The sequence below is a fragment of the Oncorhynchus gorbuscha genome, linkage group LG09 (genome assembly GCF_021184085.1).
Source record: "Oncorhynchus gorbuscha isolate QuinsamMale2020 ecotype Even-year linkage group LG09, OgorEven_v1.0, whole genome shotgun sequence".
Lineage (NCBI taxonomy): Eukaryota > Metazoa > Chordata > Actinopteri > Salmoniformes > Salmonidae > Oncorhynchus > Oncorhynchus gorbuscha.
In genome coordinates, this window is record NC_060181.1 from 95,826,028 (window position 1) to 95,852,885 (window position 26,858).

A 26,858-nucleotide genomic window follows, 5' to 3' on the forward strand; every position below is an offset into this window, starting at 1 on the left:
CGAACCGTTACGAGGTTACAATGAACTGGTTTCACACCGTAACATATGGCGATACGAACCGTTACGAGGTTACAATGAACTGGTTTCACACCGTAACATATGGCGATACGAACCGTTACAATGAACTGGTTTCACACCGTAACATATGGCGATACGAACCGTTACAATGAACTGGTTTCACACCGTAACATATGGCGATACGAACCGTTACAATGAACTGGTTTCACACCGTAACATATGGCGATACGAACCGTTACAATGAACTGGTTTCACACCGTAACATATGGCGATACGAACCGTTACAATGAACTGGTTTCACACCGTAACATATGGCGATACGAACCGTTACGAGGTTACAATGAACTGGTTTCACACCGTAACATATGGCGATACGAACCGTTACGAGGTTACAATGAGAGAGAGAGAAGGAGAGAACGAGCTAGAGGGGGAGAGAGAGAGAGAACGAGCTAGAGGGGGAGAGAGAGAGAGAACGAGCTAGAGGGGGAGAGAGAGAGAGAACGAGCTAGAGGGGGAGAGTCAGCTGCAGCAGTATTGAGTCATGTACAGGCTGCAGCAGTATTGAGTCATGTACAGGCTGCAGCAGAATTGAGTCATGTACAGGCTGCAGCAGTATTGAGTCATGTACAGGCTGCAGCAGCATTGTGATGGAAGAGCTTTTTAATACTGCCTGCAGAGCTCAACAGTGTATGTATTGGGGCTGGGAATTGTCAGGGACCTCACGATACTCACGATTAGGATTTTGGTGGTCATAAAATTGTGTCAGCTGTTTATTGTCGTGCAAAAGACTGCCAGTCTCACGGTAATTGACCGTTAATTAACAAACACATTTAGCATCTCAAGGCCTTCATGCATAGCCGACAAGCCAACGTGGTTTTGGAACTTTAGCATTTAGAAAGAAATATATATATATATTTTTTTAAAGAACTCTAATAAAGCAATGTAATATAAATCCATTATTTGAATAAAACATTATTTGAAGAAAATGTATTTCAGGAGAACAGAACATCTGTCTATCCTCCATTCCGTAGGTTGTAGCCTTGTTCATTTAGCTTTATAAGTACCATGCTATGATTTTATAGAAGAATATAATTGAACTTAGCCTAATAAAATAGAAAGAAAAGTACATTCTGGAGTGAGTGCTGGAGTGAGTGCTGGAGTGAGTGCTGGAGTGAGTGCTGGAGTGAGTGCTGGAGTGAGTGCGCATATGAAGTGGTTATGTTGAGTGTAAAAGTGATCATTTGAAACAGGTCCTTTTTGGTAGATTTAAATTTACATTATATATATATATATATGCCATTTAGCATAATGATCACAACACCCATTTCTAAGATTTGGCTGAGATACAGCTCAGCAGGAAATCAGTCAATTGAAATAAATTCATTAGGCCCTAATCTATGGATTGCACATAACTGGGAATACAGATGTGATGTATTGGTCACAGCTACAATACCTTTAAAAAAATAAGAAAAGTAGGAGCATGGATCAGAAAAAAACAGTCAGTATCTGGTGTTACCACCATTTGCCTCATGCAGAGCAACACATCTCCTTCGCATAGAGTTGATCAGGCAGAGAGAACAGTCTATGACTTGGGTATCTTCAGTCTGACAATTTTCTGGGCCTTCCTCTGACACCGCCTAGTATATACAGTGGGGAGAACAAGTATTTGATACACTGACAATTGTGCAGGTTTTCCGACTTACAAAGCATGTAGAGAGGTCTGTCATTTTTTATCATAGGTACACTTCAACTGTGAGAGACGGAATCTAAAACAAAAATCCAGAAAATCACGTTGTGTGATTTTTTAAGTAATTAATTAGCATTTTATTGCATGACATGAGTATTAAACTCATTGAGCTGATCCTGGGAGAACTGTAATCTGGACCTCTATGGTCAGGTCGTCCATTCTTTAATTAGTTGACTTCACCAGTAATTGAACACAACACTTGAAGCGATTGTGGTCTTTGTCATGGTGGCAACGTAGGCTACGTGTTACGCGGTTACTCCTCAGAGTTTCAGTCGCAGGGAAGCTAGAAAACGCAACAAACAGCAGTGATCTAGACAGTTACAAGCACGGGACAAGCCGCCGTCCCAGCCACAAGGTCTAACTGCGTCGCGGGCTCTATTCAAGCCCTCAAGGAAACCCTGCTAGCTTGATAGGCAGCTAATAGTGGCAGCTAGGCTAGCTGCTACGCCAAGCAGCTCATCAGACCCTTGGTCGGCAGGATTCCTGGACAGATAGCAGCGGTCCCAGCAACACATGCCAACTGTGTCACGCGATCCAAATGAAAAAAGGTAGCTAGCTAATAACTTTTTCAGACTTTCCAATATTACCAAAAACAACAGAGTACTCCCTTGTTCCGAGATCAACCGTGAGTGAGTGAGTGAGTGAGTGAGTGAGTGAGTGAGTGAGTGAGTGAGTGAGTGAGTGAGTGAGTGAGTGAGTCTCACCTGTCTCCAGTGGTTCTCGAACACCATGAGGCAGGTCTCTGGGTCAGCAGTACAGGGACTGGAAGAGGCTACGTTCCTACTGGACCTGCCCCCGGACCCCGGGGGTCAGCCGGCTCAGCCAGCTCATCCTGACCTCCAGAGGGATCAAGGGTCAGAGGCCAATGTTCAGGATTCAGACAGGAGCAGGAGAGAGGTGCTGGCACATGGACAACAAGGTAAGAGAGAAGGAAGAGATTGAGAGTAGGGAAGAGGAGGGGAGGAGGGAAGGTGAGGGAAAGAGGAGGAGAGGAGAGGGAAGGGAAGGAGGGGGCAGTAGAGGGACCAGGAGAGAGTCCAGATAGAGTCGGATGAGGAAAAAGAGGTAGATTCTGTTGTGGTCGCCGGGGTTAGGATGTCTCTCGCCGTCAGTGTTACCGTAACGGATTAACGGTGGGCTGAAGACCCAGTCATCCAGTCTGCAGCTGACACCACTCCATTCCCAGGCAGAGGACCCACAGCACTGGAGGAAAACAAACACGGAGGTTAGAGAGTTAAGGTTGTATTAAAAATGGGGTGGTTCCAGCCCTGAATGCTGATTGGCTGACAGCCGCGGTATATCAGACCGTATAATCTAGAGCCGAAAGAAACGCACACCTATTTAGGCGAGGTGCTGGCTAGCAGGAGTATAACACTTGAAATATTAAAAGGAGAGCTGCAAACTCTAGGAGCTCAGATGCAATCATTTAATAACCTAATATCCAACGTTTGGACAGACAAGCTGTCCTCATCAGACTGTATACCACGGGTATGACAAAACATGTATTTTTACTGCTCTAATTACGCTGGTAAACAGTTTCTAACAGCAATAAGGCACCTCGGGGTTGGTGATATATGGCCAATATACCACGGCTAAGGGCTGAATCCAGGCACTCCGCATTGCGTCGTGCATAAGAACAGCCCTTAACAAATATTGGCCTTAGACACCACATCTCCTCTGCCCTTATTGCTTAAAAATATATAATGTTTTTATACAGAGGGTAGGGTTGTAATATATTTGAAAGGCCATTTATTGTCGCCAACTCATCTGCCAAAAAATAAAGAATTATAGGCTATGGTAGCATGCACGATGGGCTACTCACAAATCAACCACCCCGGCTTGGCGCTCACTTGAATACATCATGTCAATTCCCACCACAAAAGGACATTATACAGTTGAAGTCGGAAGTTTGACATACACCTTAGCCAAATACATTTCAACTCAGTTTTCACAATTCCTGACATTTAATCCTAGTAAAAAAATCCCTGTCTTAGGTCAGTTAGGATCACCACTTTATTTTAAAGGTGAAATGTTAGAATAATAGTAGAGAGAATAAATTTATTTCAGCTTTTATTTTTTTCATCACATTCCCAGTGGGTCAGAAGTTCACACACACTCAATTAGTATTTGGTAGCATTGCCTTTAAATTGTTTAACTTAGGTCAAATGTTTCAGGTAGCCTTACACAAGCTTCCTACAATAGGTTGGGTGAATTGTGGCCCATTCCTCCTGACAGAGCTGGTATAACTGAGTCAGGTTTGTAGGCCCCTCCTTGCTCACACACGTGTTTTCAGTTCTGCCCACAAATGTTCTATAGGATTGAGGTCAGGGATTTGGGATGGCCACTGCAATACCTTGACTTTGTTGTCCTTAGGCCATTTTGCCACAACTTTGGAAGTATGCTTGGGGTCATTGTCCATTTGGAAGACCCATTTATGACCAAGCTTTAAATTCCTGACTGATGTCTTGAGATGTTGCTTCAATATATACATATAATTTTAATTCCTCATGATGCCATCTATTTTGTGAAGTGCACCAGTCCCCACTGCAGCAAAGCACCCCCACAACATGATGCTGCCACCCCCGTGCTTCACGGTCGGGATGGTGTTCTTCGGCTTGCAAGCCTCCCCCTTTTTCCTCCAAACATAATGATGGTCATTATGGCCAAACAGTTACATTTTTGTTTCATCAGACCAAAGGACATTTCTCCAAAAAGTATGATATTTGTCCCCATGTGCAGTTGCAAACCGTAGTCTGTTTTTTTTATGCCGGTATTGGAGCAGTGGCTTCTTCCTTGCTGAGTGGCCTTTCAGGTTATGTCGATATAGGACTTGATGAAAATTAGTCTATCAGAAGCTTCTCAAGCCACAACATCATTTTCTGGAATTTTCCAAGCGGTTTGAAGGCACAACCAACTTAGTGTAAACTTCTGACCCACTGGAATTGTGATATGGTGAATTATAAGTTAAATCTGCCTGTAAACAATTGTTGGGAAAATTACTTGTGTCATACACAAAGTAGATATCCCTAACCGACTTGCCAAAACAATAGTTTGTTAACCTCACTAGGGTAGGGGGCAGCATTGAATTTTGAATGAAAAGCGTGCCCAAAGTAAACTGCCTGCTACTCAGGTCCAGAAGCTAGGATATGCATATAATTGGTACTCAGTAAGACCAGCAGGCTAATGTTCCTACCGTCCCAGTAAGACCAGCAGGCTCATGTTCTTATCCACCCAGTAAGAACAGCAGGCTCATGTTCCTATCCACCCAGTTAGAACAGCAGGCTCATGTTCCTATCCACCCAGTAAGAACAGCAGGCTCATGTTCCTATCCACCCAGTAAGAACAGCAGGCTCATGTTCCTATCCACCCAGTAAGAGCAGCAGGCTCATGTTCCTATCCACCCAGTAAGAGCAGCAGGCTCATGTTCCTATCCACACAGTTAGAACAGCAGGCTCATGTTCCTATCCACCCAGTAAGAACAGCAGGCTCATGTTTCCTATCCACCCAGTAAGACCAGCATGCTAATGTTCCTATCCACTCAGTAAGACCAGTAGGCTAATGTTCCTATCCACCCAGTAAGGCCAGCAGGCTAATGTTCCTATCCACTCAGTAAGACCAGCAGGCTAATGTTCCTATCCACTCAGTAAGACCAGCATGCTAATGTTCCTATCCACTCAGTAAGACCAGCATGCTAATGTTCCTATCCACTCAGTAAGGCCAGCATGCTAATGTTCCTATCCACTCAGTAAGGCCAGCATGCTAATGTTCCCTATCCACTCAGTAAGACCAGCAGGCTAATGTTCCTATAGACTCAGTAAGACCAGCAGGCTCATGTTCCTACTGTCCCAGCAAGACCAGCAGGCTAATGTTCCTATCCACCCAGTAAGATCAGCAGGCTAATGTTCCTATAGACTCAGTAAGGCCAGCAGGCTAATGTTCCTATATACTCAGTAAGACCAGCAGGCTAATGTTCCTATAGACTCAGTAAGACCAGCAGGCTAATGTTCCTACCGTCCCAGTAAGACCAGCAGGCTAATGTTCCTACCGTCCCAGTAAGACCAGCAGGCTAATGTTCCTACCGTCCCAGTAAGACCAGCAGGCTAATGTTCCTATCCAACCAGTAAGACCAGTAGGCTAATGTTTCTATCCACCCAGTAAGACCAGCAGGCTAATGTTCCTACCGTCCCAGTAAGACCAGCAGGCTAATGTTCCTATCCACCCAGTAAGACCAGTAGGCTAATGTTCCTATCCAACCAGTAAGACCAGCAGGCTAATGTTCCTACCGTCCCAGTAAGACCAGCAGGCTAATGTTCCTACCGGCCCAGTAAGACCAGCAGGCTAATGTTCCTATCCACCCAGTAAGACCAGCAGGCTAATGTTCCTACCGTCCCAGTAAGACCAGCAGGCTAATGTTCCTATCCACCCAGTAAGACCAGTAGGCTAATGTTCCTATCCAACCAGTAAGACCAGCAGGCTAGTGTTCCTACCGTCCCAGTAAGACCAGCAGGCTAATGTTCCTATCCACCCAGTAAGACCAGTAGGCTAATGTACCTATCCAACCAGTAAGACCAGTAGGCTAATGTTCCTACCGTCCCAGTAAGACCAGCAGGCTAATGTTCCTATCCAACCAGTAAGACCAGCAGGCTAATGTTTCTATCCACCCAGTAAGACCAGCAGGCTAATGTTCCTACCGTCCCAGTAAGACCAGCAGGCTAATGTTCCTATCCACCCAGTAAGACCAGTAGGCTAATGTTTCTATCCACCCAGTAAGACCAGCAGGCTAATGTTCCTACCATCCCAGTAAGACCAGCAGGCTAATGTTCCTATCCACCCAGTAAGACCAGCAGGCTAATGTTCCTATCCAACCAGTAAGACCAGCAGGCTAATGTTCCTACCGTCCCAGTAAGACCAGCAGGCTAATGTTCCTACCGTCCCAGTAAGACCAGCAGGCTAATGTTCCTACCGCCCCAGTAAGACCAGCAGGCTAATGTTCCTACCGTCCCAGTAAGACCAGCAGGCTAATGTTCTATCCACCCAGTAAGACCAGTAGGCTAATGTTCCTACCGTCCCAGTAAGACCAGTAGGCTAATGTTCCTACCGTCCCAGTAAGACCAGCAGGCTAATGTTCCTACCGTCCCAGTAAGACCAGTAGGCTAATGTTCCTACCGTCCCAGTAAGACCAGCAGGCTAATGTTCCTACCGTCCCAGTAAGACCAGCAGGCTAATGTTCCTACCGTCCCAGTAAGACCAGCAGGCTAATGTTCCCTAACGTTCCAGTAAGACCAGCAGGCTAATGTTCCTACCGTCCCAGTAAGACCAGCAGGCTAATGTTCCTACCGTCCCAGTAAGACCAGCAGGCTCATGTTCTTATCCATCCAGTAAGAACAGCAGGCTCATGTTCCTATCCACCCAGTTAGAACAGCAGGCTCATGTTCCTATCCACCCAGTAAGAACAGCAGGCTCATGTTCCTATCCACCCAGTAAGAACAGCAGGCTAATGTTCCTATCCACCCAGTAAGAACAGCAGGCTCATGTTCCTATCCACCCAGTTAGAACAGCAGGCTCATGTTCCTATCCACCCAGTAAGAACAGCAGGCTCATGTTCCTATCCACCCAGTAAGAACAGCAGGCTCATGTTCCTATCCACCCAGTAAGAACAGCAGGCTCATGTTCCTATCCACCCAGTAAGAACAGCAGGCTCATGTTCCTATCCACCCAGTAAGACCAGCATGCTAATGTTCCTATCCACTCAGTAAGACCAGTAGGCTAATGTTCCTATCCACCCAGTAAGGCCAGCAGGCTAATGTTCCTATCCACTCAGTAAGACCAGCAGGCTAATGTTCCTATCCACTCAGTAAGACCAGCATGCTAATGTTCCTATCCACTCAGTAAGACCAGCATGCTAATGTTCCTATCCACTCAGTAAGGCCAGCATGCTAATGTTCCTATCCACTCAGTAAGGCCAGTATGCTAATGTTCCTATCCACTCAGTAAGGCCAGCAGGCTAATGTTCCTATCCACCCAGTAAGACCAGTAGGCTAATGTTCCTATCCAACCAGTAAGACCAGCAGGCTAGTGTTCCTACCGTCCCAGTAAGACCAGCAGGCTAATGTTCCTATCCACCCAGTAAGACCAGTAGGCTAATGTACCTATCCAACCAGTAAGACCAGTAGGCTAATGTTCCTACCGTCCCAGTAAGACCAGCAGGCTAATGTTCCTATCCAACCAGTAAGACCAGCAGGCTAATGTTTCTATCCACCCAGTAAGACCAGCAGGCTAATGTTCCTACCGTCCCAGTAAGACCAGCAGGCTAATGTTCCTATCCACCCAGTAAGACCAGTAGGCTAATGTTTCTATCCACCCAGTAAGACCAGCAGGCTAATGTTCCTACCGTCCCAGTAAGACCAGCAGGCTAATGTTCCTATCCACCCAGTAAGACCAGCAGGCTAATGTTCCTATCCAACCAGTAAGACCAGCAGGCTAATGTTCCTACCGTCCCAGTAAAGACCAGCAGGCTAATGTTCCTACCGTCCCAGTAAGACCAGCAGGCTAATGTTTCCTACCGGTCCCAGTAAGACCAGCAGGCTAATGTTCCTACCGTCCCAGTAAGACCAGCAGGCTAATATTCTATCCACCCAGTAAGACCAGTAGGCTAATGTTCCTACCGTCCCAGTAAGACCAGTAGGCTAATGTTCCTACCGAATCCCAGTAAGACCAGCAGGCTAATGTTCCTACACCATTCCAGTTAGACCAGTAGGCTAATGTTCCTACCGCCCCAGTAAGACCAGCAGGCTAATGTTCCACCGTCCCAGTAAGACCAGCAGGCTAATGTTCCTACAGGTCCCAGTAAGACCAGCAGGCTAATGTTCCTAACGTTCCAGTAAGACCAGCAGGCTAATGTTCCTACCGTCCCAGTAAGACCAGCAGGCTAATGTTCCTACCGTCCCAGTAAGACCAGCAGGCTCATGTTCTTATCCATCCAGTAAGAACAGCAGGCTCATGTTCCTATCCACCCAGTTAGAACAGCAGGCTCATGTTCCTATCCACCCAGTAAGAACAGCAGGCTCATGTTCCTATCCACCCAGTAAGAACAGCAGGCTCATGTTCCTATCCACCCAGTAAGAACAGCAGGCTCATGTTCCTATCCACCCAGTTAGAACAGCAGGCTCATGTTCCCATCCACCCAGTAAGAACAGCAGGCTCATGTTCCTATCCGCAGTAAGAACAGCAGGCTCATGTTCCTATCCACCCAGTAAGAACATGCAGGCTCATGTTCCTATCCACTCAGTAAGACCAGCATGCTAATGTTCCTATCCACTCAGTAAGACCAGCATGTAATGTTCCTATCCACTCCAGTAAGGCCAGCATGCTAATGTTCCTATCCACTCAGTAAGGCCAGCATGCTAATGTTCCTATCCACTCAGTAAGGCCAGCAGGCTAATGTTCCTATCCACTCAGTAAGACCAGCAGGCTCATGTTCCTATCCACCCAGTAAGGCCAGCAGGCTCATGTTCCTATAGACTCAGTAAGACCAGCAGGCTAATGTTCCTATCCACCCAGTAAAGACCAGCAGGCTCATGTTCCTATCCACCCAGTAAGGCCAGCAGGCTCATGTTCCTATAGACTCAGTAAGACCAGCAGGCTAATGTTCCTATCCACCCAGTAAGACTAGCAGGCTAATGTTCCTATCCACCCAGTAAGACCAGCAGGCTCATGTTCCTACTGTCCCAGCAAGACCAGCAGGCTAATGTTCCTATCCACCCAGTAAGATCAGCAGGCTAATGTTCCTATAGACTCAGTAAGGCCAGCAGGCTAATGTTCTTATATACTCAGTAAGACCAGCAGGCTAATGTTCCTACCGTCCCAGTAAGACCAGCAGGCTAATGTTCCTACCGTCCCAGTAAGACCAGCAGGCTAATGTTCCTACCGTCCCAGTAGACAAGCAGGCTAATGTTCCTACCGCTTCCAGTAAGACTAGCAGGCTAATGTGTTCTATCCACCCAGTAAGACCAGCATGCTAAAGTTCCTATAGACTCAGTAAGACCAGCAGGCTAATGTTCCTATCCACCCAGTAAGACCAGCAGGCTAATGTTCCTATCCACCTGTGCAAGACCAGGCAGGCTAATGTTCCTACCGTCCCAGTAAGACCAGCAGGCTAATGTTCCTATCCAACCAGTAAGATTCAGTAGGCTAATGTTTATCCACTCCAGTAAGACCAGCAGGCTAATGTTCCTACCGCCCAGTAAGACCAGCAGGCTAATGTTCCTATCCACCCAGTAAGACCAGCAGGCTAATGTTCCTACCGTCCCAGTAAGACCAGCAGGCTAATGTTCCTATCCACCCAGTAAGACCAGTAGGCTAATGTTCCTATCCAACCAGTAAGACCAGCAGGCTAGTGTTCCTACCGTCCCAGTAAGACCAGCAGGCTAATGTTCCTATCCACCCAGTAAGACCAGCAGGCTAATGTTCCTATCCAACCAGTAAGACCAGCAGGCTAATGTTCCTATCCAACCAGTAAGACCAGCAGGCTAATGTTTCTATCCACCCAGTAAGACCAGCAGGCTAATGTTCCTACCGTCCCAGTAAGACCAGCAGGCTAATGTTCCTACCGTCCCAGTAAGACCAGCAGGCTAATGTTCCTACCGTCCCAGTAAGACCAGCAGGCTAATGTTCTATCCACCCAGTAAGACCAGTAGGCTAATGTTCCTACTGTCCCAGTAAGACCAGCAGGCTAATGTTCCTACCGTCCCAGTAAGACCAGCAGGCTAATGTTCCTACCGTCCCAGTAAGACCAGCAGGCTAATGTTCCTACCGTCCCAGTAAGACCAGCAGGCTAATGTTCCTACCGTCCCAGTAAGACCAGCAGGCTAATGTTCCTACCGTCCCAGTAAGACCAGCAGGCTAATGTTCCTATCCAACCAGTAAGACCAGCAGGCTATTGTTCCTATCCAACCAGTAAGACCAGTAGGCTAATGTTCCTATCCACCCAGTAAGACCAGCAGGCTCATGTTCCTACTGTCCCAGTAAGACCAGCAGGCTAATGTTCCTATCCAACCAGTAAGACCAGCAGGCTAATGTTCCTATCCAACCAGTAAGACCAGCAGGCTAATGTTTCTATCCACCCAGTAAGACCAGCAGGCTAATGTTCCTACCGTCCCAGTAAGACCAGTAGGCTAATGTTCCTATCCACCCAGTAAGACCAGCAGGCTAATGTTCCTATCCACTCAGTAAGACCAGCAGGCTAATGTTCCTACCGTCCCAGTAAGACCAGTAGGCTAATGTTCCTATCCACCCAGTAAGACCAGCAGGCTAATGTTCCTATCCACTCAGTAAGACCAGCAGGCTCATGTTCCTATAGACTCAGTAAGACCAGCAGGCTAATGTTCCTATCCACTCAGTAAGACCAGCAGGCTAATGTTCCTATCCACCCAGTAAGACCAGCAGGCTAATGTTCCTATCCACTCAGTAAGACCAGCAAGCTCATGTTCCTATAGACTCAGTAAGACCAGCAGGCTAATGTTCCTATCCACTCAGTAAGACCAGCAGGCTAATGTTCCTATCCACTCAGTAAGACCAGCAGGCTAATGTTCCTATCCACTCAGTAAGACCAGCAGGCTAATGTTCCTATCCACTCAGTAAGACCAGCAGGCTAATGTTCCTATCCAACCAGTAAGACCAGGACTCCTCTCTTTTTATTGGTATGTAACAGTTATGAAAGTTGTATTGTCAACTTGTTTGGTTATTTAAAACGTGTACATGACACCAACAAACTGTCCCCATGGGGACAATAAAGTCAGTACAGTAAAGACAGCAGGAGAGTGGGAAAACAAGAGAGCTGAAGCATGAGAGAGGGAGAGCAAGAGAAGGAGAGAATGAACGTGAAAGAGTAGAGGAGAGAAAGAGCGTGGGAGGATGATTCACCACTTAGAAGCAGAATATCTAAATTAACCTCGGGTTGGAACCAACATTATTTCCCATTAGCTTTGTTCTGAACAGAACCATTTCAAAAATTAAGAAGTGTAGTGTAGGGTACGATATTTGACTGAAACTTTGCAGGTGAGGAGAACTCTGGGTAATAAGGCGCTGGGCATCTTGTACCTACGGCGGAGTAGCTTCTATAGAGGATCTTTGAATGCCTTTCAACTTCAGAGAGTTGGCTTAACTAATGTCGGACCAGAACTAGCCCTTGACCATGACTCAGTCCCATTGCATTACACATGATGTCGCCTAGAGTTTGAGAGAGCTAGACCTGGGCTAGCTAACGGGGGCTAGCTAACGGGGGCTAGCTAACGGGGGCTAGCTAACGGGCTAGCTAACTAAAAAGAAAGCTTGTGTGTGCGCAGAGTGGCACCAGAAACAAAGTTAACAATAAAAAATGTGAAACGTGATAACTGTAGTCCTTTAACTAGCATTGAAAAAGTTCAGAACTGTTCTCTAATTAAACCACTCCCTCATTTCTGAATCAGTCCTGTAAAGGTAGTAGCTACAGTAGACTAGGCACGCCCGGGGGGAGCTACAGTAGGCCGCACGCCCGGGGGGAGGGGCTACAGTAGACCGCACGCCCGGGGGGCTACAGTAGACCGCACGCCCGGGGGAGGGGCTATAGTAGACCGCACGCCCGGGGGGAGGGGCTACAGTAGACCGCACGCCCGGGGGGCTACAGTAGACCGCACGCCCGGGGGCTAGCAGTAGACCGCACGCCCGGGGGGCTACAGTGGACCGCACGCCCGGGGGTGGGGGGTGGCTACAGTAGAGCCGCACGCCCGGGGGGAGGGGCTACAGTAGACTAGGCACGCCTGGGGGGGAGGGGCTACAGTAGACTAGTCACGCCTGGGGGAGGGGCTACAGTAGACTAGTCACGCCGGGGGGAGGGGCTACAGTAGACTAGTCACGCCTGGGGGGGGCTACAGTAGACTAGTCACGCCTGGGGGGAGGGGCTACAGTAGACTAGTCACGCCTGGGGGAGGGGCTACAGTAGACTAGTCACGCCTGGGGGTGAGGGGCTACAGTAGACTAGTCACACCTGGGGGTGAGGGGCTACAGTAGACTAGGCACGGCTGGGGGTGAGGGGCTACAGTAGACTAGGCACGCCTAGGGGGAAGGGGCAGGTAGACTACACAAACAAAGATTTTCAGCTGGCAGGCAAAGACTGGAATAAGTTTGAGTGACAGTGAGGGCAGTGAGTGACAGTGAGTGACAGTGAGGGCAGTCAGGGCTATGGCACTTTGTTGCATTTCTCTTTAGTGGGACTGAGAAAAAAAATGCCCAGAATGTAAAAAATACGTTATCAACCGGTTCAAAAGCTTTTAAAATAACAGTTACGTTCCAATGTTGATCTTTGTGACAGAGGACCAACAGGCAGCTCACGATGACGATTTTACAATAGCATCGTCTGATGACAATGATTGACAGGATCTGACAATTAAATCTTGATGATTGTACAGTCGTCCCCAATAAAACTGTGAAGGACCTCGACGTTACCCTGGACCCTGATCTCTTTTCACAAACACATCAAGAATATTTCAAAGGACAGCTTTCCCCCTCCCCCATCTTCGTAACATCGCAAATTTCTGAAACGTTGTCCAGAAATTATGCAGAAAATAATCTATGCTTTTGTCACTTCTAGATTAGACTACTGCAATGCTCAACTCTCTGGCTTGATCTCTGGCTTCCTCAAGTCATTTGTGTGTCTTAATTATTTGATCAAAACAGTGTGCTTAAAAGAATCAGACAAACTCAGTACATATAGTTGTTTTTATTAAAACAGATGGGGTGTGCCTATACATAGAAAAAAAATGTTTTAAAATATAGGCTACATTACCACCCCCCCCTAATCTGATAGTGGTTGTGGGGTGGTAGATGACTAGTCTCCCGTATGGATCTAATCTGATAGTGGTAGTAGATGTCCAGTCTCCCTTATGGCTCTAATCTGATAGTGGTAGTGGGGTGGTAGATGTCCAGTCTCCCGTATGGATCTAATCTGATCGTGGTAGATGTCCAGTCTCCCTTATGGCTCTAATCTGATAGTGGTGGTGGTGTAGTAGATGCCAAGTCTCCCGTATGGATCTAATCTGATAGTGGTAGTAGGGTGGTAGATGCCAAGTCTCCCTTATGGATCTAATCTGATAGTGGTAGTAGGGTGGTAGATGCCAAGTCTCCCGTATGGATCTAATCTGATAGTGGTAGTGGGGTGGTAGATGTCTAGCCTCCCTTATGGCTCTAATCTGATAGTGGGGTGGTAGATGCCAAGTCTCCCTTATGGCTCAGTACAGGTGCCTTAATAGTACATACACTATAGTAGGACTGACCCCATTTCGTCGATTGCTTGATGGACTGTTGATCGACCCCAATTTTTTTTGTTTTAATTGAGTAGTCTAAAATATACACCTATTTTTGTTGGCACATGAGACACTGGTCTGATTCACAGCTGTCTCAATGGACTAAACCATTGTGGAGGATGCAGGGATGGCAAACCGATAATTTTGATTAACCACATGATACAGTGGCTAGCGAAAGTATTCATCCCCTTTGGCATTTCTCCTATTTTGCTGCCTTTCAACCTGGAATTAAAATCGGATTTGAGGGGTTTGTAATCATTTGATTTACACAACATGCCTACCACTTTGAAAAATAGTTGTTTATTTATATTGTGGAACAAACAGGAAATAAAGACAAAAACAGAAAACTTGAATGTGCATAACTATCCCCCCCAAAAGTCAATAATTACTAGAGCCACCTTTTGCAGCAATTACAGCTGCAAGTATCTTGGGGTGTTTCTATAAACTTGGCACATCTAGCAACTGGGATTTTTGCCCATTCTTCAAGGCAAAACTGCTCCAGCTCCTTCAAGTTGGATGGGTTCCGCTGGTGTACAGCAATCTTCAAGTCAACCACATATTCTCAATTGGACTGAGGTCTGGCCATTCAAAATGTTTACCCTTAAACCACTCAAGTGTTGCTTTAGCAGTATGCTTAGGGCCACTGTCCTGCTGGAAGGTGAACCGCTGTCCCAGTCTCAAATCTCTGGAAGACCGAAACAGGTTTCACTCATGAATTTCCCTGTATTTAGTGCCATCCATCATTCCTTAAATTCTGAACAGTTTCCCAGTCTCTGCCGATGAAAAACATCCCCACAGCATGATGCTGCCACCACGCTTCACTGTGGGGATGATGAACTCGGGGTGATGAGAGGTGTTGGGTTTGAATTTTTCTTGAAAGCCAAAAAGCTCAATTGTCTCCTCATCTGACCAGAGTACCTTCTTCCATATGTTTGGGGAGTCTCCCACATACCTTTAGGTGAACACCAAACATGTTTGCTTACTTTTTTCTTTAAGCAATGGCTCTTTTCTGGCCACTCTTCCGTAAAGTCCAGCTCTGTGGAGAGTACAGCTTAAAGTGATCCTATGGACAGATACTCCAATCTCCCATGTTATCTTTGGTCTCTTTGTTGCCACTCTGATTAATGCCCTCCTTGCCTGGTCTGTGAGTTTTGGTGGGCGGCCCTTTCTTGGCAGGTTTGTTATGGTGCCATATTCTTTCCATTTTTTAATAATGGATTTAATGGTGCTCCGTGGGATTTTCAAAGTTTCAGATATTTTTTATAACCTAACCCTGATCTGTACTTCTCCACAACTTTGTCCCTGACCTGTTTGGAGAGCTCCTTGGCCTTCATGGTGCCGCTTGCTTGGTGGTGCCCCTTGCTTAATGGTGTTGCAGACTGAGGCCTTTCAGAACAGGTGTATATATACTGAGATCATGTGACACTTAATTGCCATAACAAATTCTGTGACTTCCGAAGGTAATTGGTTGCACCAGATCTTATTTGGGAGCTTCATAGTAGAGGGGTGAAAACATAAACACACCACTTTTCCATTTACATTTTTTACATTTATTTTTGAAATACGTTTTTATTTTTTATTTCACTTCACCACTTTGGACTATTTGTGTCCATTAGATGAAATCCAAATAGAAATCCATCTAAGTTACAGGTTGTAATGCAACAAAATAGGAAAAACTCCAAGGAGGTGGAATACTTTTGCAAGGCACTGTAATGATTTCGATACAAAGACATTATTATAAATTAAACAAAATGTGCAAATAAAAGCATAACTAGCACGCAGATCGGTAGAAATAGTGAAATAAATTGGCACTCTAAATGGAGAAGTTGGTGTGGTGTATTTGGTGAGTAACAGTAGGATGTGAAGACCAGCAGCAGCGGGAGGAGGATCTCTTTCATGTGTGTCTTCATTTTTTTATTTCACCTTTATTTAACCAGTCTCTGCTAGGTAAAGCCCCACCTTATCTCAACATAGCACGCGCTCCAGCAGGTATATCTCACTGGTAACCCCCAAAGCCAATTCCTACTTTAGCCACCTTTCCTTCTAGTTCTCTGCTGCCAATGACTGGAACGAACTGCAAAAAAAAAAATCACTGAAGCTGAAGACTCACATGTCCTTCACTAGCTTTAAGCACCAGCTCACAGATCACTGCACCTGTACATAGCCCATCTGTAAACAGCCCATCCAACCACCTCATCCCCATACTGTATTTATTTATCTTGCTCCTTTGCACCCCAGTATCTCTACTTGCACATTCATCTTCTGCACATCAATCACTCCAGTGTTTAATTGGTATATTGCATTTACTTCTTACCTCATTTGCACAAACGGTATATAGACTTCTACTGTATCATTGACTATGTTTATTTATTCCATGTGTAACTCTGTGTTGTTGTTTGTGTCGAAGTGCTTTGCTTCATCTTGGCCAGGTCGCAGTTGTAAATAAGAACTTGTTCTCAACTGGCCTACCTGGTTAAATAAAAGGTAAAATAAATATTAATAATCATTATTGGAATTGAAAATTCTAGCCCCGATGATCACACCACGCTTAAAGTTCCTTAGGTCACTCGCTCTGCCCATTCTAACGTTCAATCAAACAGTAACTGAATGCCTCGATGCCTGTCTCGCCTGCGGCAGGGCAGCCTAGTGGTTAGAGCGTTGGACTAGTAACCGGAAGGTTGCAAGTTCAAACCCCCGAGCTGACAAGGTACAAATCTGTCGTTCTGCCCCTGAACAGGCAGTTAACCCACTGTTCCCAGGCCGTCATTGAAAATAAGAATATGTTCTTAACTGACTTGCCTGGTTAAATAAATTTTTAAAAAAAGATTTCACCTCTATTTAACCAGGGAGGCCAGTTAAGAACAAGTTCTCATTTACAACTGCAACCCGGCCAAGAAAGCAAAGCGTCAAAAAACAAACTCATGGAATAAACAAACGTACAGTCAATAACACAATAGAAAAATCTATATACAGCGTGTGCAAATGAAGTAAGGACATACAGCCACGTGACTCACTGTGTATATGAATGGTGTGTGTAGACAGTATATGAAGAGAAAAGGTGTGTGTACACACATTAGGTAGTCATTATAGGATGAGCCATGACTAGATTACAGGATGGTTTTCCTGACTGAACCAAATGGTTATCGCCTCAGGCACTCACCAGCAATACTTTTTCCACTCGTCATCCACTCCGTCAACACTTCATATTACAGAAAGGAAATTAGCGATAGCACGGCATATCACGATAGGACGTTTGACCCCGCCCCAAACCTAGACGACAGCAACGTGTGCAACGCGTGTCGTCATTCCCAACATTCCGAGGCAACAACCTTTCCACAGGCCGTGTGATTTATCACAGCATGTTCAGCTGCATATCAATCCCTTTCATGGATGTCAGTGCACATTACATCAGGCAGCTCTGTCTGTCCTTTAGGCACATAAACAAGGTCACAACGCTACCGAGATGGAAAATACAGATTTCAGACAACCTGGAATCAGAACATGGAATAGCATGTAACATAGAATAACGTTAACCCTCCGCATCCACATTTTAAAAACAGGATTTCTTCTCTAACTTTATCATGTCAAAAGAAAAGACAGACCACAAAGCAAAAGTATTAGTAGGACACAAGGCATCTCTTACGTAACTTCTGAAATGGTCAGTCAAAGAGCTAACAGCAGACAGACTCAAACAACAAAAACAGAGCTGGTAAATCCTCCCTGCCCCACCCAGTCCTGCCTCCCCCCCAAAAAAACTTCCCTGGAACATCCTGTGACCGTTTCCTTCCAAGAGCCAGCCTGAGATGGGGCCCAGCCTGGTCCCGAAGTTCCAATGACATCATCTGTCGCTGGGTGGGTCCCTTCAAAGGAGCTCTGACTGAACCCAACACACACACACACACACACACACACACACACACACACACACACACACACACACACACACACACACACACACACACACACACACACACACACACACACACACACACACACACACACACACACACACACACACACACACACACACACACACACACACACACACACACACACACACACACACACAGCAGCGTAGCCTAGTGGTTAGAGCGTTGGACTAGTAACCGGAAGGTTGCGAGTTCAAACCCCCGAGCTGACAAGGTACAAATCTGTCGTTCGCCCCTGAACAGGCAGTTAACCCACTGTTCCCAGGCCGCCATTGAAATTAAGAATGTGTTCTTAACTGACTTGCCTGGTTAAATAAAGGTACATTTAATTAATTAAAAGCTGTTAAAAATGTCAGTTTGTGTCTCTGCTAAGTAGAGGAAGAGAACAGCTTGAGAAAGAGAGAAGAAGAAGCAGTATCCTCCTGCTTCCTGTCCAGCTCTGTTCCCAGGCCCAGACTGACTGAAAATGTAGTGGTGGTACCACTCACCTCAGAATGAGATCGGCAGGATAACAAACCTAGCCTAGCACCCCGTATTAAAATCGGCATATTCACCAGCTGTTATAAAAATATATATATATTACCTTCAACAGGTGTTATCTTGTGATCAAGCCGTCAATGGATTTGTGATTATTGGCGTCATAAAAATGTTAGCAATTAGCATGTTTGACATTTCAGTGGAAATACTACCATCAGCTTTTTGATAAGCGGTTTACCCAAAAACAACAAAAAGTCACGTATTAATCAACATACAGTTATTGGCCATCTTACTATTTTGATCAATTACAAGATATATTTGTTTAAATACAGCCTTATATCCGAAGTGTTTACTAGATCGTTGGCTAGCCTTCGAGTTTTAAAAACGAATTACTTGCCTGAAATCCGTTATCTATATTTCAGAGGAAGAAAAGTTGTATATTAAATGACGTGTGGTCTAATTTTACAATATACAGAGTGAGTTTCTCACAAAATGTGTATATATATATATATAAATAAATAAACTTTCAAAACATAACTTACATAAATAGCCATGTAACCGGTGGTCAGCTAGCTGAAGGGTGTCTTTAGTCGCAAACATACCCAATATTTTCCAGTCCATTTAAAATGTTGAGCACGAGGTGATTTATTCCACTAACAGCTGAGGTCCGAAGATGGGGGGGTATCCGGCGTTGGGGAAAAATTTGCGGTGCACACTGTCCAAGAAAAGTTTAAATTCCCTCTACTGCTCTCCTAAACCTATTAGGCTACAGTTCAGAGGCATTTGAGATGCTCCGAACTACTGTGAAAAGGGCCCATATTTATTTGCCTAAGACACACATAGAAATCCAAAAGGCTGTACTCTACCTACCTGGCACTATCGCCCATACCCTTCTACAACACACAAACACGGAAGCAGCGAGCCGTAAACGTTCTGTTTGCAGTGACCTTTGAGCCAGCAACTGTGTCGCGTGAGGCCCTCGTGGGTGTAGAGGGGCAGGGTTGGGGCCACCTGAGTCCAAGTCAGCTAAACTTTTCACATAGCTTCTCCTTTTCTCCTTTTCAGTTCATTGAGAAGTCATTGAAAATCAATGCAATGTTTTAAATTATTAAATTTGATTTTAAGTTTACTTCCTGAATTGACCGCCTTCAATTTGAATTGACCCCAAACGTGAGAGGGGGCCCCTGGCCCCACCCTCCCCGTTTCTAATGGCTGTGCAGGCAGTGAGTCAGTGGTGAGGTGAGCAGCCTCCGACCCTAATAACCTCCATCCTAACACAGAACAGCAGCACGGCCTTCGGCCCAGACAGAGGGAGAGTAAAGAAGGACATTCCTTTCAGCAGGCGAGAGAACATTTGCACATCTTGGCCATGTTCTGTTATATCTCCAATTCAGCACAGCCAGAAGAGGACTGGGCCACCCTCAGCCTGGTTCCTCTCTAGGTTCTTCCTAGGTTCTGGCCTTTTTAGGAGTTGTCTAGCCACTGTGCTTCTACACCTGCATTGCTTAAGCTGTTTGAGTTTAGGCTGGGCTTCTACAGCACTTTGAGATATCAGCTGATGTACGAAGGGCTATATAAATACATTTGATTCAATAGGGATGGGCACAGTTCATTGAAAATCAGGATATCCGATCAGACGTCTGTATTTAAACAGAGTATCAGTGGTTACATTATATCCTTGTGTGTAACAAATTTTAGAATGAAATATTGATGAACGGCGCGTCGTTTGCAGTTGAGCAATGTAAAATGTAGCCTACGGATGAACAAAGTAATTGTTTGATTTTCAAGCTCATGAGCTTTGGGCTATGGGCTATTGGCTATGAGCTATGGGCTATGAGCTATGAGCTATTGGCTATTGGCTATGAGCTATGGGCTATGAGCTATGAGCTATGGGCTATGAGCTATGGGCTATGAGCTATGGGCTATGAGCTATGAGCTATGAGCTATGGGCTATGGGCTATGGGCTATAAGCTATGGGCTACATGAAAAGGCATTTTACTATTATAGCATGTAACATTCCGCCCTCCGGTCAGCCCTGACAGCACAGTGCTAGCAATAACCCTATGGGGCTCACACCAACGGAGGAGGGTCCACAAGACACGGCACATCAACGGGCCTCCCGAGTAGCGCAGCAGTCTAAGGCACTGCCTCACTACAGAACCGGGCCTGATCCAAGGCCGTGTCGCAGCCTGACGCGACTGGGAGACCAATGAGGGCGGCACACACCGGGCCCAGCGCCGGCCTGGGGTTAGGGAGGGATTGGTCAAGCCTGGAGGTTCTTGTCCCATCGAGCTCTATTAACTCCTTGTGGTGGGCCCAGGCACGCTGACTTCGGATGCATGGTGTTTCCTACTTCATTATTAATAGGTGCGGCTGGCTTCGGGTTAGGCGAGCAGTGTGTCAAGAAGCAGCGGCTTAACAGGGTCAGGTTCGAGGATGCAACTCCGTAGTGGAGTAGCAGTGAAGGGACAAGAAATTTGAGAGAAAAGCAGTGAAGTACATTTGAATTTTAGTTTAAAAATATATATTTCAATTAATAAAATGATTTTTTTTTTTACTTTGACTATTTAGATATCAGGAAAGATAAAGATCTTGTTCTGTGACTAAGACAGGCCACATTTAACAGCAATTAACTTCTTCGGGCTAGGGGGCAGTAGTCGGGAGTTTGGATGAATGAGGTGCCCAAAGTAAACTGCCTGTAACTCAGGCCCAGAAGCTAGGATATGCATTTAAAAACGGGTAGTATTGGATAGAAAACACTCTAAAGTTTCCAAAACTGATAAAATAATGTCCGAGTATAACAGAACTGATATGGCAGGAAAAAACTCGAGGACAACCCATCCAGATGTTTATTTCCCCCAGCTCACTACTGATTACAATGGCTGGGAATGGGAATATAAAAAGGAAAACCAGTTCCTAGGGCTTCCACTAGATGTCAACAGTCTTTGGAAAGAGTTCCAGGCTTGTTTTTTTTTTTAAATGAGCTACAACTTGTCGTTTTTCTAAGTGGCTCCCATTTTGGCTGTAGTGTTTGTGGCGCGTTCTGGTGAGGGCGAGCACATCGTTATTTATCTCTAGGAATGGTCTCCGGTATTCTCCGTCTAAAATTTGATTGTTTATTTACATATTAGGGTACCTGAGGATTGATTAGGAACGTTATTTGATACGTTTGGAAGAAGTTTATTGGTAATTTACGGGATTCATTTATATGCATTTTGAAAGAGGGAAACCGGTGGATTACAGAGTCAAGCGCGCCAATGAAACTGACTTTTTTGGGATATAAAGAAAAACTTATCGAATAAAAAGGACCATTTGTTATGTAGCTGGGACCCTTGTGATTGCAACCAGATGAAGATCTTCAAAGGTAAGTGATTTATTTTATCTCCATTTCTGACTTCCGTGACGCCTCTGCTTGGTTGGAAATGCATGTCATGCTTGTGTGTGTGGTGGCGCTGTCCTCAGATAATCACTGTCCTCAGATAATCACATACTGTGCTTTCGCTGTAAAGCCTTTTTGAAATCGGACAAAGAAACAAGAAGTTAAGCTTTTAACAGATGTGGAACACTTGTATTTTCATGAATGTTTAATATCACGATTTTTGTCATTTGAATTTCGCGCTCTGCAATTTCACCGAATGTGGGCCAGGTGGGACGGTAAGCGTCCGAATGATCAGCAAAAAGTTAAAAAGAGACTGAAAGTGAACATATTAGTGATGGGCTACCACCGGCAGCATGATCTGCTCCACCGTAATCAGTCTACATTCTTTACCATCTACCATCATTCGTCACAGAAGCAGTGTCTTGAACGTTTTGAGGAAATACCGTTCAAGACAACTCAATCACGTCAACGCACTGCTATACTTGGCTCAAGACGAGAACAGAGGCTGCTGGGACATAAAGTAAGTTTTGTACCACCTCAGAGAGTCACTACGATTTATTGCGGTTTCGTTTGCTTACATCACGTGTACAGAGACAGAGACAGAGACAGAGAGACAGAGAGACAGAGAGACAGAGAGAGAGAGAGAGAGAGAGACAGAGAGACAGAGAGACAGAGAGACAGAGACAGAGACAGAGACAGAGACAGAGACAGAGACAGAGACAGAGACAGAGACAGAGACAGAGACAGAGACAGAGACAGAGACAGAGACAGACACAGACACAGACACAGACACAGACACAGACACAGACACAGACACAGACACAGACACAGACACAGACACAGACACAGACACAGAGAGAGAGAGAGAGAGAGAGAGAGAGAGAGAGAGAGAGAGAGAGAGAGAGAGAGAGAGAGAGAGAGAGAGAGAGAGAGAGAGAGAGAGAGAGAGAGAGAGAGAGAGAGAGAGAGAGAGAGAGAGAGAGAGAGAGAGAGAGAGAGAGAGATAGAGAGAGAGAGAGAGAGAGAGAGAGAGGTCCTGTAAAAAAAAAAAAACATCTTACCTGAACACTTGCTCAGCGTCTGTCTGGTCTAAACCTCCATGTTGGCTCTGGTCCTCAGAGGGAAGAGGGACTTCTGGCTCATGGCCCAAGCTGGCTGCTCCAGTCCAACACCAGCTTCTAAGGGAAGTCACCAGCCAGCAGCAATCAGCTTAGCCTTCCTTAGCCCCAACTGCTACCCCGGGACTGAATATTGAAACACAGAGAGACAGACGGAGAGACAGAGTTTGGTTATAGGCGGTGGTAAACCATTGTATTATACTAAACTACAGGTCTAGTCTGGTGAAGACAGACAGACAGTAGTGACAGTGAAGGTGTACTGTTACAGCACTGTCTCCTAATGCTGGGCTACGACAGGCAGTGTTCGGTTTCATCCCACTGGCGCGCCGTCCTCCGGGAGCCCCAGCCATTACTCACCAGTCTAAACAACCACTATAGGCCCGGTTGAAGTAGACCGAGAGGAATGTAAATGCAAGACAAGAGGTCAGAGTTTAACGACTGTAGGCTGAAGTAGAACAGAATCAAATCAAATGTATTTATATAGGCCTTCGTACATCAGCTGATGTCTCAAAGTGCTATACAGAAACCCAGCCTAAAACCCCAAAACAGCAAGCAATGCAGGTGTAGAAGCACAGTGACTAGGAAAAACTCCCTAGAAAGGCCAAAACCTAGGAAGAAACCTAGAGAGGAACCAGGCTATGAGGGGTGGCCAGTCCTCTACTGGCTGTGCTGGGTGGAGATTATAACAGAACATGGACAAGATGTTCAAAATGTTCATAAATGACCAGCAGGGTCAAATAATAGTAATCACACTAGGTGTCGAGGGTGAAACAGGTCACCACCTCAGGAGTAAATGTCAGTTGGCTTTTCATAGCCGATCATTAAGAGTATCTTTACCACTCCTGCTGTCTCTAGAGAGTTGAAAACAGCAGGTCTGGGACAAGGTAGCACGTCCGGTGAACAGGTCAGGATTCCATAGCCGCAGGCAGAACAGTTGAAACTGGAGCAGCAGCACAGCCAGGTGGACTGGGGACAGCAAGGAGTCACTGGAATCCTCCTCGTGTTCTGTTTTGTTAACGGTTGTTTATGGAGCGCAGGAGAAACCGCTAAAACCACAGCTCAGGTCAAGTCAGAGACAACGTGAGAGTGCTTCTTCAGGATGGCAGAGGGTACTGTATCATCTCTCATCAACAACACGGGGACATAAGAACAAGTGAGGCAGTGCACAAATGTCCCAGTGTTGTCCGGGTTAGGGGAAGGGTTTTGGGCGGCCGGCATTTGTCCCATTGAGATCTAGCAACTCCTTGTGGCGGGCTGGGCGCAATGACTTCAGCTGCCAGCTGTATGGCGTTTCCAACAAGACATTGGTGCGGCTGGCTTCCCGGGTTCAACGAGCAGTGTGTTAAGAAGCAGTGTGGCTTGGAAGCGTCATGTTTCGGAGTACGCATGACTCTCGAACTTCGCCTCTCCCGAGTCCGTACGGGAGCTGCAGTGATGGGACAAGACTAACTACCAATTGGATATCATGAAATTGGAGAGAAAAAGGGGGTGAAAAGTACCATAAATAAAACAGGGAATGTAAAAGAGGATAACAAGTAGGGATGTTAATAGTTAACCGCTAATTAACATAGTTAACCTTTGGCGGCAGGTAGCTTAGTGGTTAGAGTGTAGAGGCGGCAGGTAGCCTAGTGGTTAGAGTGTAGAGGTGGCAGGTAGCCTAGTGGTTAGAGTGTAGAGGCGGCAGGTAGCCTAGTGGTTAGAGTGTAGAGGTGGTAGGGTAGCCTAGTGGTTAGAGTGTAGAGGCGGCAGGTAGCCTAGTGGTTAGAGTGTAGAGGTGGCAGGTAGCCTAGTGGTTAGAGTGTAGAGGCGGCAGGTAGCCTAGTGGTTAGAACATTGGACTCGTCACCAAAAAGTTGCAAGATCAAATCCCCGAGCTGACAAGGTCAAAATCTGTCCTTCTGCCCTTCAACAAGTCAGTTAACCCACAGTTCCCCCATAGGCAGTCATTGAAAATAAGAATGTGTTCTTAACAGACCTGTCTAGTTAAATAAAGGGGAGAAAGAAAAAAAAAGGAAAAAATTGCTAAACAGGTGAAAAAAAAATTGCCCAGTCATGCTTATTGGTCTATATGTTAATATGCATAGTGTAATTAAATTTGGTATTTGTTTGTCGTCATGTATCTAACTTATCACACGCCACAGAGCCTAGTTAGAGGAATATCACCTGTCAGGCAGCATTGCGCAATCTGAGCTCGAGGTAGCATAATTGTTTGAAACCAGAACGTTTTACTTTACTTAAAATAACGAGGCATGTTTTACCTTGCTTCAAAGTAGCCGTGCAAAAAAAAAAAATCCATCCATAAACTTACGAGGTCTTCCTCATTAAGGTTAAGAAGTTTTCCTCATTCCATTAACCAGAATTTCTCTCCTGTTCTATTGGTTTTCATATCAACTTTCTTTCGTTGTCCAGAAGCCGAAGGCACAATATTAGTCATATAAGTCAGGGAGAGTAGAAGGGGGTCCTCAAGAATGAAGGAAATGAAGGCCAGTCCGAACTCAAACTTTAACAAAAACCTCAACGAACGGCTAACAATCTACAGTTGTTGAATCCAGGCGCATTTCACTCACGTTTCCTCTGTTTTCTTGCCTGTTGTACAACATCATAGAATCAACTCATAGCCAGAGCTCCCACAAAGCACCTTATAGCCATACAGGCCTATCCCATGGCAGAACTTGTGTTGGCGGTTTATAAGCTGAACAGCAGCTAAGGCTCAATATTTCTGACAAAACAAAGAAGTCAGCATTTCAATCCCTGAGCTAATGTGGGGAAAGAAAATAAGCTTGGAGGTGTGCCACGGCAGAACTACGTATCCGGTTAATGTACAAAAACGGTGGGGATTTTATTTCCAAGTCACATTCTTCAGGTGCTATAAAAGTTGAGATCAAAGTCCACCTGCTCATATTCTAACACTGGGAGATTAAGGCACGTACACAATAAGACGTAGAAAGGAAAGACAAAAGGTCAGTTATGAGGTGAACAGAACTAAAAAATGTGTGTAGTCCTGTCCTTGAGCTGTTCATGTCTATTAATGTTCTGTATTGGGTTTCATGTTGTGTGTGGAACCCCAGGAAGAGTAGCTGCTGCTTTTGTAACAACTAATGGGAATCCATAATAAAATGCCAAAATAAACTTAACCAAACCTTGAAACCGTTCTGTCGACACGGACAGTCAGAGCAAAAATGAGACATGTTAGCCTGCCTCAGCACAGTGAGAGGCCTTTATGGGATCTCTAGTTATGTTGGGTTCTACTGTTGCTCTTTATGGGATCTCTAGTTATGTTGGGTTCTACTGTTGCTCTTTATGGGATCTCTAGTTATGTTGGGTTCTACTGTTGCTCTTTATGGGATCTCTAGTTATGTTGGGTTCTACTGTTGCTCTTTATGGGATCTCTAGTTATGTTGGGTTCTACTGTTGCTCTTTATGGGATCTCTAGTTATGTTGGGTTCTACTGTTGCTCTTTATGGGATCTCTAGTTATGTTGGGTTCTACTGTTGCTCTTTATGGGATCTCTAGTTATGTTGGGTTCTACTGTTGCTCTTTATGGGATCTCTAGTTATGTTGGGTTCTACTGTTGCTCTTTATGGGATCTCTAGTTATGTTGGGTTCTACTGTTGCTCTTTATGGGATCTCTAGTTATGTTGGGTTCTACTGTTGCTCTTTATGGGATCTCTAGTTATGTTGGGTTCTACTGTTGCTCTTTATGGGATCTCTAGTTATGTTGGGTTCTACTGTTGCTCTTTATGGGATCTCTAGTTATGTTGGGTTCTACTGTTGCTCTTTATGGGATCTCTAGTTATGTTGGGTTCTACTGTTGCTCTTTATGGGATCTCTAGTTATGTTGGGTTCTACTGT

The 26,858-nt window shown here is 45.4% G+C and overlaps 1 long non-coding RNA gene across 2 annotated transcripts; it reads right to left on the minus strand.

Moving 5' to 3' along the window:
- Positions 1-2,796: 2,796 nt before the first annotated feature.
- LOC124043033 lies at positions 2,797-25,807 on the minus strand. Of its 2 annotated transcripts, none has more exons than XR_006840244.1 (3): positions 25,574-25,807; positions 22,950-23,132; positions 2,797-2,968 (listed from the first exon to the last, which is right to left on the minus strand). It is a non-coding gene; the product is annotated as an uncharacterized LOC124043033 (long non-coding RNA). The 2 variants fall into 2 exon arrangements; XR_006840245.1 differs by lacking the exon at positions 25,574-25,807 and adding an exon at positions 25,265-25,288.
- Between the last annotated feature and the right edge of the window lie 1,051 nt (positions 25,808-26,858).